Here is a 13,969-nt window from a genome sequence, read left to right as displayed (position 1 = left end):
CCGGTCCTCCCTCCTTGGATGTATAACATTCGCAGATTTTCGCCCGGCCTATGTTTAGTGAGGCGACCGGTCCTCCCTCCTTGGATGTATAACATTCGCATATTTTCGCCCGGCCGGTGGTTTAAGGAGGCGGCCGGTCCTCCCTCCTTGGATGTATAACATTCGCAGATTTTCGCCCGGCCTATGTTTAGTGAGGCGACCGGTCCTCCGTGGAGAGCGACCCGCAAGTGGGGAGGAACCGTCCACCCAACGCCGGCGCGAGCCGGGGCCGGTGGGGGCCCTACCAAGGCGGGTCTCATTGCCTGTCGGTCAGTTCGGGAGAAGGTGGGGGTACTCGGAGGCCCGCCGGGAGCAGACGGGGGTCCGGAAGGTGAGGGGGTGAAGGACGGCGGTCGGGAGCAGACGGCCGTCCCCGGGAGGGGGTGTTCGTTCACGTGCGGACGCCGGGAGCAGGCGGCCGTCACGCAATTCTGCCAACCGTTCCCACCGGCCTGTGTTTAAGGAGGCGGCCGGTCCTCCACGAGAAGAATTCTGCCAAACGTTCCACCGGCCTGTGTTTAAGGAGGCGGCCGGTCCTCCCCGTCGTTCCGCCGGCTTGTGTTTAAGGAGGCGGCCGGTCCTCCACGAGAAGAATTCTGCCAAACGTTCCACCGGCCTGTGTTTAAGGAGGCGGCCGGTCCTCCCCGTCGTTCCGCCGGCTTGTGTTTAAGGAGGCGGCCGGTCCTCCACTATTCCTTCCTTGGATGGAAAGCATGTAGCACTTTGAAAATTTTCGAGCACTGTGACACTTTGAAAATTTTCGAGAGTTTTTGTACTTAGAAAATTTTTCGCTCTTGCACTTCCAGAGTGCTTTGCGGTAGCTCCTAGGTTCGCTGTCCGAGCATGTGAACACTTTTTGGGGGGGAACACATCGCTAGAGACACCAGCCGCCTGGTTCTCGGGGCCAAAACTTGTGTTCCCCACACTCGTTCTGACTATATTTTGCGATTTGGGGGTAAAGGTAATGAGTACAGTGACTAGGGGGACCAACTCATCGTACTCTGGCGCACCAACAGACCAAAGCTGGTACTGCACTTACCCCTGGTACCCCAACGCCTGGTACCTGACGGGCGAGAGGCTGATTTTTCGCTATTTGCGGCCGACCGAGGGAACCAGACAAAGCGGACACTTTACGGCGCAAGAGCCGTTGGCACTTAGAAATTTTTCGACAAAGTTGGCGCGAGCTCCAGAAGGAGAGGCTGATTTTTCGCTATTTGTGGCCGACCGAGGGAACCAGGCAAAGCGGACACTTTACGGCGCAAGAGCCGTTGGCACTTAGAAATTTTTTGACAAAGTTGGCGCGAGCTCCAGAAGGAGAGGCTGATTTTTCGCTATTTGTGGCCGACCGAGGGAACCAGGCAAAGCGGACACTTTACGGCGCAAGAGCCGTTGGCACTTAGAAAATATTCGCCAAAGTTGGCACGAGCTCCAGAAGGAGAGGCTGATTTTTCGCTATTTGTGGCCGACCGAGGGAACCAGACAAAGCGGACACATTACGGCGCAAGAGCCGTTGGCACTTAGAAAATATTCGCCAAAGTTGGCACGAGCTCCAGAAGGAGAGGCTGATTTTTCGCTATTTGTGGCCGACCGAGGGAACCAGACAAAGCGGACACTTTACGGCGCAAGAGCCGTTGGCACTTGCGCGAGCTCCAGAAGGAGAGGCTGATTTTTCGCTATTTGTGGCCGACCGAGGGAACCAGACAAAGCGGACACTTTACGGCGCAAGAGCCGTTGGCACTTAGAAAATATTCGCCAAAGTTGGCGCGAGCTCCAGAAGGAGAGGCTGATTTTTCGCCGTTTGTGGCCGACCGAGGGAACCAGGCAAAGCGGACACATTACGGCGCAAGAGCCGTTGGCACTTAGGCGAGCTCCAGAAGGAGAGGCTGATTTTTCGCTATTTGTGGCCGACCGAGGGAACCAGGCAAAGCGGACACATTACGGCGCAAGAGCCGTTGGCACTTAGGCGAGCTCCAGAAGGAGAGGCTGATTTTTCGCCGTTTGTGGCCGACCGAGGGAACCAGGCAAAGCGGACACATTACGGCGCAAGAGCCGTTGGCACTTAGGCGAGCTCCAGAAGGAGAGGCTGATTTTTCGCTATTTGTGGCCGACCGAGGGAACCAGGCAAAGCGGACACATTACGGCGCAAGAGCCGTTGGCACTTAGGCGAGCTCCAGAAGGAGAGGCTGATTTTTCGCTATTTGTGGCCGACCGAGGGAACCAGGCAAAGCGGACACATTACGGCGCAAGAGCCGTTGGCACTTAGGCGAGCTCCAGAAGGAGAGGCTGATTTTTCGCTATTTGTGGCCGACCGAGGGAACCAGGCAAAGCGGACACATTACGGCGCAAGAGCCGTTGGCACTTAGGCGAGCTCCAGAAGGAGAGGCTGATTTTTCGCCGTTTGTGGCCGACCGAGGGAACCAGGCAAAGCGGACACATTACGGCGCAAGAGCCGTTGGCACTTAGGCGAGCTCCAGAAGGAGAGGCTGATTTTTCGCTATTTGTGGCCGACCGAGGGAACCAGGCAAAGCGGACACATTACGGCGCAAGAGCCGTTGGCACTTAGGCGAGCTCCAGAAGGAGAGGCTGATTTTTCGCCGTTTGTGGCCGACCGAGGGAACCAGGCAAAGCGGACACATTACGGCGCAAGAGCCGTTGGCACTTAGGCGAGCTCCAGAAGGAGAGGCTGATTTTTCGCTATTTGTGGCCGACCGAGGGAACCAGGCAAAGCGGACACATTACGGCGCAAGAGCCGTTGGCACTTAGGCGAGCTCCAGAAGGAGAGGCTGATTTTTCGCTATTTGTGGCCGACCGAGGGAACCAGGCAAAGCGGACACATTACGGCGCAAGAGCCGTTGGCACTTAGGCGAGCTCCAGAAGGAGAGGCTGATTTTTCGCCGTTTGTGGCCGACCGAGGGAACCAGGCAAAGCGGACACATTACGGCGCAAGAGCCGTTGGCACTTAGGCGAGCTCCAGAAGGAGAGGCTGGTTTTTCGCTATTTGTGGCCGACCGAGGGAACCAGGCAAAGCGGACACATTACGGCGCAAGAGCCGTTGGCACTTAGGCGAGCTCCAGAAGGAGAGGCTGATTTTTCGCCGTTCGTGGCCGACCGAGGGAACCAGGCAAAGCGGACACATTACGGCGCAAGAGCCGTTGGCACTTAGAAAATATTCGCCAAAGTTGGCACGAGCTCCAGAATGAGAGGCTGATTTTTCGCCGTTTGTGGCCGACCGAGGGAACCAGGCAAAGCGGACACATTACGGCGCAAGAGCCGTTGGCACTTAGGCGAGCTCCAGAAGGAGAGGCTGATTTTTTCGCTATTTGTGGCCGACCGAGGGAACCAGGCAAAGCGGACACATTACGGCGCAAGAGCCGTTGGCACTTAGAAAATATTCGCCAAAGTTGGCACGAGCTCCAGAATGAGAGGCTGATTTTTCGCCGTTTGTGGCCGACCGAGGGAACCAGACAAAGCGGACACATTACGGCGCAAGAGCCGTTGGCACTTAGGCGAGCTCCAGAAGGAGAGGCTGATTTTTTCGCTATTTGTGGCCGACCGAGGGAACCAGGCAAAGCGGACACATTACGGCGCAAGAGCCGTTGGCACTTAGAAAATATTCGCCAAAGTTGGCACGAGCTCCAGAATGAGAGGCTGATTTTTCGCCGTTTGTGGCCGACCGAGGGAACCAGGCAAAGCGGACACATTACGGCGCAAGAGCCGTTGGCACTTAGGCGAGCTCCAGAAGGAGAGGCTGATTTTTTCGCTATTTGTGGCCGACCGAGGGAACCAGGCAAAGCGGACACATTACGGCGCAAGAGCCGTTGGCACTTATAAAATATTCGCCAAAGTTGGCACGAGCTCCAGAATGAGAGGCTGATTTTTCGCCGTTTGTGGCCGACCGAGGGAACCAGACAAAGCGGACACATTACGGCGCAAGAGCCGTTGGCACTTAGGCGAGCTCCAGAAGGAGAGGCTGATTTTTCGCTATTTGTGGCCGACCGAGGGAACCAGGCAAAGCGGACACTTTACGGCGCAAGAGCCGTTGGCACTTAGAAAATATTCGCCAAAGTTGGCACGAGCTCCAGAAGGAGAGGCTGATTTTTCGCCGTTTGTGGCCGACCGAGGGAACCAGACAAAGCGGACACATTACGGCGCAAGAGCCGTTGGCACTTAGGCGAGCTCCAGAAGGAGAGGCTGATTTTTCGCTATTTGTGGCCGACCGAGGGAACCAGGCAAAGCGGACACTTTACGGCGCAAGAGCCGTTGGCACTTAGAAAATATTCGCCAAAGTTGGCGCGAGCTCCAGAAGGAGAGGCTGATTTTTCGCCGTTTGTGGCCGACCGAGGGAACCAGACAAAGCGGACACATTACGGCGCAAGAGCCGTTGGCACTTAGGCGAGCTCCAGAAGGAGAGGCTGATTTTTCGCTATTTGTGGCCGACCGAGGGAACCAGGCAAAGCGGACACTTTACGGCGCAAGAGCCGTTGGCACTTAGAAAATATTCGCCAAAGTTGGCGCGAGCTCCAGAAGGAGAGGCTGATTTTTCGCCGTTTGTGGCCGACCGAGGGAACCAGACAAAGCGGACACATTACGGCGCAAGAGCCGTTGGCACTTAGAATATTTTTGCCAAAGTTGGCGCGAGCTCCAGAAGGAGAGGCTGATTTTTCGCCGTTCGTGGCCGACCGAGGGAACCAGGCAAAGCGGACACATTACGGCGCAAGAGCCGTTGGCACTTAGAAAATATTCGCCAAAGTTGGCGCGAGCTCCAGAAGGAGAGGCTGATTTTTCGCCGTTCGTGGCCGACCGAGGGAACCAGGCAAAGCGGACACATTACGGCGCAAGAGCCGTTGGCACTTAGAAAATATTCGCCAAAGTTGGCGCGAGCTCCAGAAGGAGAGGCTGATTTTTCGCCGTTCGTGGCCGACCGAGGGAACCAGGCAAAGCGGACACATTACGGCGCAAGAGCCGTTGGCACTTAGAAAATATTCGCCAAAGTTGGCGCGAGCTCCAGAAGGAGAGGCTGATTTTTCGCCGTTTGTGGCCGACCGAGGGAACCAGACAAAGCGGACACATTACGGCGCAAGAGCCGTTGGCACTTAGAATATTTTTGCCAAAGTTGGCGCGAGCTCCAGAAGGAGAGGCTGATTTTTCGCCGTTCGTGGCCGACCGAGGGAACCAGGCAAAGCGGACACATTACGGCGCAAGAGCCGTTGGCACTTAGAAAATATTCGCCAAAGTTGGCGCGAGCTCCAGAAGGAGAGGCTGATTTTTCGCCGTTCGTGGCCGACCGAGGGAACCAGGCAAAGCGGACACATTACGGCGCAAGAGCCGTTGGCACTTAGAAAATATTCGCCAAAGTTGGCGCGAGCTCCAGAAGGAGAGGCTGATTTTTCGCCGTTCGTGGCCGACCGAGGGAACCAGGCAAAGCGGACACATTACGGCGCAAGAGCCGTTGGCACTTAGAAAATATTCGCCAAAGTTGGCGCGAGCTCCAGAAGGAGAGGCTGATTTTTCGCCGTTCGTGGCCGACCGAGGGAACCAGACAAAGCGGACACATTACGGCGCAAGAGCCGTTGGCACTTAGAAAATATTCGCCAAAGTTGGCGCGAGCTCCAGAAGGAGAGGCTGATTTTTCGCCGTTCGTGGCCGACCGAGGGAACCAGACAAAGCGGACACATTACGGCGCAAGAGCCGTTGGCACTTAGAAAATATTCGCCAAAGTTGGCGCGAGCTCCAGAAGGAGAGGCTGATTTTTCGCTGTTTGTGGCCGACCGAGGGAACCAGACAAAGCGGACACATTACGGCGCAAGAGCCGTTGGCACTTAGAAAATATTTGCCAAAGTTGGCGCGAGCTCCAGAAGGAGAGGCTGATTTTTCGCCATTCGTGTCCGACCGAGGGAACCAGACAAAGCGGACACATTACGGCGCAAGAGCCGTTGGCACTTAGAAAATATTCGCCAAAGTTGGCGCGAGCTCCAGAAGGAGAGGCTGATTTTTCGCTGTTTGTGGCCGACCGAGGGAACCAGACAAAGCGGACACATTACGGCGCAAGAGCCGTTGGCACTTAGAAAATATTTGCCAAAGTTGGCGCGAGCTCCAGAAGGAGAGGCTGATTTTTCGCCATTCGTGGCCGACCGAGGGAACCAGACAAAGCGGACAGCTTGTGCGGCAGCCCACGCTGGCACTTAGAAAATATTCTGAAATTCTCACCGACTTCCGTGGTGGAGAGGCCGAATTTTTGCGATTCGGGTCCGAAAGGAGAACCGTCGCAATTCGGACAGCTTGTGCGGCAGCCCACGCTGGCACTTAGAAAATATTCTGAAATTCTCACCGACCTCCGTGGTGGAGAGGCCGGATTTTCGACATTCGGATCCGACCGGGGAACCGTCGCCACTCGGACAAGTTGTGCGGCAGCCCACGCTCGCACTTAGAAAATATTCTGAAATTCTCACCGACCTCCGTGGTGGAGAGGCCGAATTTTCGACATTCGTGGCCGACCGGGGAACCGTCGCCACTCGGACAACTTGTGCGGCAGCCCTCGGTGATTTTAGGACCGCTTTTTCACCCTCGCTGTCCGACCGGAGAACCGTCGTAGCTCGGACAGTTCGTGTGCCAGCATCCGCTGGCACTTAGAAAATTTTAAAAAAGAAAAAAATAGTCTTCTGCATATACGTTCTGACTATATTTTGCGATTAGGGGGTAAAGGTAATGAGTACAGTGACTAGGGGGACCAACTCATCGTACTCTGGCGCACCAACACGCCAAGGTTGGTACTGCACTTAGGCTGATTTTTGCGCTATTCGCGGCCGACCGGGGAACCAGCGCGGAGCGGACACATTACGGCGAATGAGCCGTTGGCACTTAGAAAATTTTTGAGCTTTTTTCGAACTTCCGTGAGGCTGATTTTGCGCTATTCGCGGCCGACCGGGGAACCAGCGCGGAGCGGACACATTACGGCGAATGAGCCGTTGGCACTTAGAAAATTTTTGAGCTTTTTTCGAACTTCCGTGAGGCTGATTTTGCGCTATTCGCGGCCGACCGGGGAACCAGCGCGGAGCGGACACATTACGGCGAATGAGCCGTTGGCACTTAGAAAATTTTTGAGCTTTTTTCGGACTTCCGTGTGGAGCTTTGGGGCCGTTCCGCCTAACTTTTTATGCCCGATTAGGCTTCCAGGGAGGCGGCTAAGCATTATTGACCAATCATGGAGCTTTTTTGGGACTTCCGTGTGGAGCTTTGGGGCCGTTCCGCCTAACTTTTTATGCCCGATTAGGCTTCCAGGGAGGCGGCTAAGCATTATTGACCAATCATGGAGCTTTTTTGGGACTTCCGTGTGGAGCTTTGGAGCCGTTCCGCCTAACTTTTTATGCCCGATTAGGCTTCCAGGGAGGCGGCTAAGCATTATTGACCAATCATGGAGCTTTTTTGGGACTTCCGTGTGGAGCTTTGGGGCCGTTCCGCCTAGCTTTTTATGCCCGATTAGGCTTCCAGGGAGGCGGCTAAGCATTATTGACCAATCATGGAGCTTTTTTGGGACTTCCGTGTGGAGCTTTGGGGCCGTTCCGCCTAACTTTTTATGCCCGATTAGGCTTCCAGGGAGGCGGCTAAGCATTATTGACCAATCATGGAGCTTTTTTGGGACTTCCGTGTGGAGCTTTGGGGCCGTTCCGCCTAGCTTTTTATGCCCGATTAGGCTTCCAGGGAGGCGGCTAAGCATTATTGACCAATCATGGAGCTTTTTTGGGACTTCCGTGTGGAGCTTTGGGGCCGTTCCGCCTAACTTTTTATGCCCGATTAGGCTTCCAGGGAGGCGGCTAAGCATTATTGACCAATCATGGAGCTTTTTTGGGACTTCCGTGTGGAGCTTTGGGGCCGTTCCGCCTAGCTTTTTATGCCCGATTAGGCTTCCAGGGAGGCGGCTAAGCATTATTGACCAATCATGGAGCTTTTTTGGGACTTCCGTGTGGAGCTTTGGGGCCGTTCCGCCTAACTTTTTATGCCCGATTAGGCTTCCAGGGAGGCGGCTAAGCATTATTGACCAATCATGGAGCTTTTTTGGGACTTCCGTGTGGAGCTTTGGGGCCGTTCCGCCTAACTTTTTATGCCCGATTAGGCTTCCAGGGAGGCGGCTAAGCATTATTGACCAATCATGGAGCTTTTTTGGGACTTCCGTGTGGAGCTTTGGGGCCGTTCCGCCTAGCTTTTTATGCCCGATTAGGCTTCCAGGGAGGCGGCTAAGCATTATTGACCAATCATGGAGCTTTTTTGGGACTTCCAGCCGGTGCTTTGGGGGCCTTCCCCCTCACTTTCTACGCCCGATTGGGCTTCCAGGGACGCGGCTAAGCATTTTTAACAGAAATGGAGCTTTTTGAGGACCTCCACACGGAGCTCCAGGGCCGGTCCGCCTCACTTTTTACGCCCGATTACGCTTCCAGGGACGCGGCTAAGCATTTTTAACACGTTATGGAGCTTTTTGAGGACCTCCACACGGAGCTCCAGGGCCGGTCCGCCTCACTTTTTACGCCCGATTAGATTTGCATAATAATTTGGAACACGGTGCCGTGTTCCAAATTATTATGCGGGCTGGTGCTTGGGGCTGGCGTCCGCCTATAGTGGTTTAATTTCGGGAGGAAGATTCATTTTCGTCCCAAGCCCGCCGCTGGAGAAAATCTTAGGTACCAGGAGTGGATTTTTTTTGTCCACTCAGGAGGGGGACGTTGACTGGTTCGGTGTCCGGGGGAAAGTGCTCTTTTCTCGGCCAGGAGAAAGATGAGACTCCGAGCCCGCCGCTGGAGAAAATTTTAGGTACCAGGAGCGGATTTTTTTTTCTCCAGGGGCGTTCCGCCTAACATTTTACGCCCGATTACGCTTCCAGGGACGCGGCTAAGCATTTTTAACACGTTATGGAGCTTTTTGAGGACCTCCACACGGAGCTCCAGGGCCGGTCCGCCTCACTTTTTACGCCCGATTACGCTTCCAGGGACGCGGCTAAGCATTTTTGACCAATCATGGAGCTTTTTTGGGACTTCCAGCCGGTGCTTTGGGGGCCTTCCCCCTCACTTTCTACGCCCGATTGGGCTTCCAGGGACGCGGCTAAGCATTTTTAACAGAAATGGAGCTTTTTGCGGAGCTCCAGCCGGTGCCACCGGCAGGCCGTGCACGCGGACGAGATGACCGAAAGAAGCTCCAGGAGAGCGGATGGACGCTTTTTAAGCACCGAGGCGGAGATCGCGGAGCTTTAATAGACTTCCAGCGGGCCCAAAGCGGCCAGGCAGACGGCGCAGCGCGACCTGGTACCTCGCACGGGACGCATCGCCCCCCCCCCGCGCACAGTTCCAGGGGGCCGGGATGACGTTTCAAAGCTGCCGCTGCAGCTGCGGCGGGGAGTGGCCTCCCTCCGGTGGACACGACGAGTAAATGACACCGGCCGCTGACGCAAACCCACGCCCGGCAGGAGAGCTCGGAAGGCGGCTAAGATTTCAAGGAAGACCCCTCCTGCGCAGACCTCCACTAGGCCAGGATGACTTTTCAAAGCTGCCTCTGCAGCTGCGGCGGGGAGTTGCCTCCCTCCGGTGGACACGACGAGTAAATACACCAGCACTTGCTCTTAGATTTGTTTCTTTTTTCTTTCTTTTAGCTTCCATAATGTTACCGGGCGCTGACGCAAACCCACGCCGGGCAGGAGAGCTCGGAAGGCGGCTAAGATTTCAAGGAAGACCCCCCCTGCGCAGACCTCCACTAGGCCGGGATGACTGTTCAGCTGCGGCGGGGAGTGGCCTCCCTCCGGTCGGCACGACGAGTAAATGACACCGGCCGCTGACGCAAACCCACGCCCGGCAGGAGAGCTCGGAAGGCGGCTAAGATTTCAAGGAAGACCCCCCCTGCGCAGACCTCCACTAGGCCGGGATGACTGTTCAGCTGCGGCGGGGAGTGGCCTCCCTCCGGTCGGCACGACGAGTAAATGACACCGGCCGCTGACGCAAACCCACGCCCGGCAGGAGAGCTCGGAAGGCGGCTAAGATTTCAAGGAAGACCCCCCCTGCGCAGACCTCCACTAGGCCGGGATGACTGTTCAGCTGCGGCGGGGAGTGGCCTCCCTCCGGTCGGCACGACGAGTAAATGACACCGGCCGCTGACGCAAACCCACGCCCGGCAGGAGAGCTCGGAAGGCGGCTAAGATTTCAAGGAAGACCCCCCCTGCGCAGACCTCCACTAGGCCGGGATGACTGTTCAGCTGCGGCGGGGAGTGGCCTCCCTCCGGTCGGCACGACGAGTAAATGACACCGGCCGCTGACGCAAACCCACGCCCGGCAGGAGAGCTCGGAAGGCGGCTAAGATTTCAAGGAAGACCCCCCCTGCGCAGACCTCCACTAGGCCGGGATGACTGTTCAGCTGTGGCGGGGAGTGGCCTCCCTCCGGTCGGCACGACGAGTAAATGACACCGGCCGCTGACGCAAACCCACGCCCGGCAGGAGAGCTCGGAAGGCGGCTAAGATTTCAAGGAAGACCCCCCCTGCGCAGACCTCCACTAGGCCGGGATGACTGTTCAGCTGTGGCGGGGAGTGGCCTCCCTCCGGTCGGCACGACGAGTAAATGACACCGGCCGCTGACGCAAACCCACGCCCGGCAGGAGAGCTCGGAAGGCGGCTAAGATTTCAAGGAAGACCCCCCCTGCGCAGACCTCCACTAGGCCGGGATGACTGTTCAGCTGTAGCGGGGAGTGGCCTCCCTCCGGTCGGCACGACGAGTAAATGACACCGGCCGCTGACGCAAACCCACGCCCGGCAGGAGAGCTCGGAAGGCGGCTAAGATTTCAAGGAAGACCCCCCCTGCGCAGACCTCCACTAGGCCGGGATGACTGTTCAGCTGCGGCGGGGAGTGGCCTCCCTCCGGTCGGCACGACGAGTAAATGACACCGGCCGCTGACGCAAACCCACGCCCGGCAGGAGAGCTCGGAAGGCGGCTAAGATTTCAAGGAAGACCCCCCCTGCGCAGACCTCCACTAGGCCGGGATGACTGTTCAGCTGCGGCGGGGAGTGGCCTCCCTCCGGTCGGCACGACGAGTAAAGCTATTTAGGAAAATCTGAGATAAATATCACTTGCATAATAATTTGGAACACGGTCCCGTGTTCCAAATTATTATGCAAAATGTATTTAGACACCAGCAATCGCACTTAGATTTGTTTCTTTTTTCTTTCTTTTAGCTTCCATAATGTTACCGGGCGCTGACGCAAACCCACGCCGGGCAGGAGAGCTCAAAAGCCGGGTAACATTTCAAGGAAGCTATTTAGGAAAATCTGAGATAAATATCCTTTGCATAATAATTTGGAACACGGTCCCGTGTTCCAAATTATTATGCAAAATGTATTTAAGTGTCATAAAGATTACATTTTTTGTTTTTCAAGTACTGAAATCACCCTCAGTCATGGTACAGTCCATGGTAGTCTGCCAGGTGAGCGCAATTGTAGTAATTAACAAGTCTATTTAAGTTCCGCGTTTTTAAGCGTTCGGCCATTTCGTTCAACCATGGGGAGGAAAAAGGATCTCTCTGCTGTCGAGAAGCGTGAAATCGTTCGATGCCTTGGACAAGGTATGCAGACATTCGATATTGCACGAAAGCTTAAGCGCGACCATCGAACTTTGAAGAAATTCGTCGCTGATTCGGAGCAAACGCGCGTTCGTGCAGACAAAGGCACGACAAGGAAGGTTTCTGCAAGACAAACAAATCGAATCAAGAGGGCGGCTGCAAGCATGCCACTAAAGACGAGCAAACAAATATTCGACGCTGCTGGTGCCAGTGAAGTCCCACGAACGACGAGGTGCAGGATCCTCCAGAGGCTTGCAGTTGTGCGGAAACCCTCCATTCGGCCACCCCTGAACAACGCGAACAAGCAGAAACGGCTGCAGTGGGCCCAGACTTACATGAAGACAAATTTTCAGACAGTCCTGTTCACCGACGAGTGCCGTGCAACCTTGGATGGGCCAGGTAGGGTTTTTTAAGTTTTTCCTTGCACTTTTGAGAGCTCAGGGGATGCTTTGAGAATAATTGTCAATTTCTGTCTATGTGAAGCCCTTTGAGACTGCTTGTGATTTAGGGCTATACAAATAAACTTGATTTGACTTGACTTTACAGATGGATGGAGTCGTGGATGGTTGGTGGACGGCCACGATAGCCCAACAAGGCTGCGGCGTCAGCAGGGAGGTGGCGGAGTGATGTTTTGGGCCGGAATCATGGGGAGAGAGCTGCTTGGCCCCTTTAGGGTCCCTGAAGGCGTCAAAATTACGTCTGTTAACTACGTGGAATTTCTGACTCAACACTTCTGTCCATGGTACAACAGGAAGAACCGTGCTTTCCGTCAAAAGATCATCTTCATGCATGACAATGCACCATCTCATGCTGCAAGAAATACGTCAACGTCTTTGGCATCTATGGGAATAAAGGGAGAGAAACTGATGGTGTGGCCCCCATGCTCCCCTGACCTCAATCCTATTGAAAACTTGTGGAGCATCGTCAAGCAGAAAATCTACGAAGGTGGGAGGCAGTTCAATTCCAAAGAGCAGCTCTGGCAGGCTATTCTTAGATCCTGCCAAGAAATTCAACCAGAAACTGTACAAAAACTCACAAGTTCAGTGGATGGAAGAATCGTGAAGCTGCTGTTGAACAAAGGGTCCTATGTTAAAATGTAACTTTGTTTTTTATTGAAATAAAGGGTCCTATGTTAAAATGTAACTTGTTTGTCTTTTCTTTGAAATAGCTTTTGATTTCAGTAAATATGACCTCCTAATGCTGTAAATTCTTAAGATGGGCATTTCAGTTCATAAAAACCTATAAAATGTTATAAAACTCTGTTGTGCGTAATAATGTGGAACAGTGCATTTTAAGTTTTTTATTTTTTAAAAATTCTGTGATCATTCGGAGGTTTGTTCAATAAAATTAGAATTCATCAAAATAATGGTTGATGACTTGAAAATTATGCTGACTCATTTTGCATCGACTATTTAGGAAAATCTGAGATAAATGTCATTTGCATAATAATTTGGAACACGGTGTACGTTAAAAGTCAGGCGGAACGGCTCTGAAGCTCCAGACGGTGCTTCCTTGAATGCTTAGCCGCCTTTCGAGCTGCCATGCCGGGCTTGAGTTAGTGGTTTGCGCCCGGTACTCTACGTTAAAAGTCAGGCGGAACGGCTCTGAAGCTCCAGACGGTGCTTCCTTGAATGCTTAGCCGCCTTTCGAGCTCTCCTGCCCGGCGTGGGTTTCGCGTCCGCGCCCGGTACATTATGGAAGCCAAAAAAAAAAAAAATTCTAAGTGCGAGTGGGACCGGCCTGGGGGGCTTCCTTGAAAGCCCATCCGCCCTCCGAGCTCTCCCACCGGTCGTGGGTTGGCGTCCGCCACTGCTCAAAGCGAACTTCAAATCATCTGCTTAATAATGTGGAACGCCATTCTTGAGTAGTTTCTCCTTAATGTGGGCTCAACTGGCCGGTAATCATCACCGGTGTCTGAAATTGATCTCAGTTATCCAAAGAGCCCTGACACGGAATACCGTCCATGAGTTTAATTGAAAAACAAAAAATTTAATCTTTCTGACACATAAATACAATTTGCATAATAATTTGGAACACAGTGTAGAGTACCGGGCGCAAACCACTAACTCAAGCCCGGCATGGCAGCTCGAAAGGCGGCTAAGCATTCAAGGAAGCACCGTCTGGAGCTTCAGAGCCGTTCCGCCTGACTTTTAACGTAGAGTACCGGGCGCAAACCACTAACTCAAGCCCGGCATGGCAGCTCGAAAGGCGGCTAAGCATTCAAGGAAGCACCGTCTGGAGCTTCAGAGCCGTTCCGCCTGACTTTTAACGTAGAGTACCGGGCGCAAACCACTAACTCAAGCCCGGCATGGCAGCTCGAAAGGCGGCTAAGCATTCAAGGAAGCA

This window comes from Syngnathus typhle, unplaced genomic scaffold (genome assembly GCF_033458585.1).
Source record: "Syngnathus typhle isolate RoL2023-S1 ecotype Sweden unplaced genomic scaffold, RoL_Styp_1.0 HiC_scaffold_159, whole genome shotgun sequence".
Classification (NCBI taxonomy): Eukaryota; Metazoa; Chordata; class Actinopteri; order Syngnathiformes; family Syngnathidae; genus Syngnathus; species Syngnathus typhle.
The sequence above is the reverse complement of the archived record's forward strand: the minus strand, read 5'-3'. Positions refer to the sequence as shown.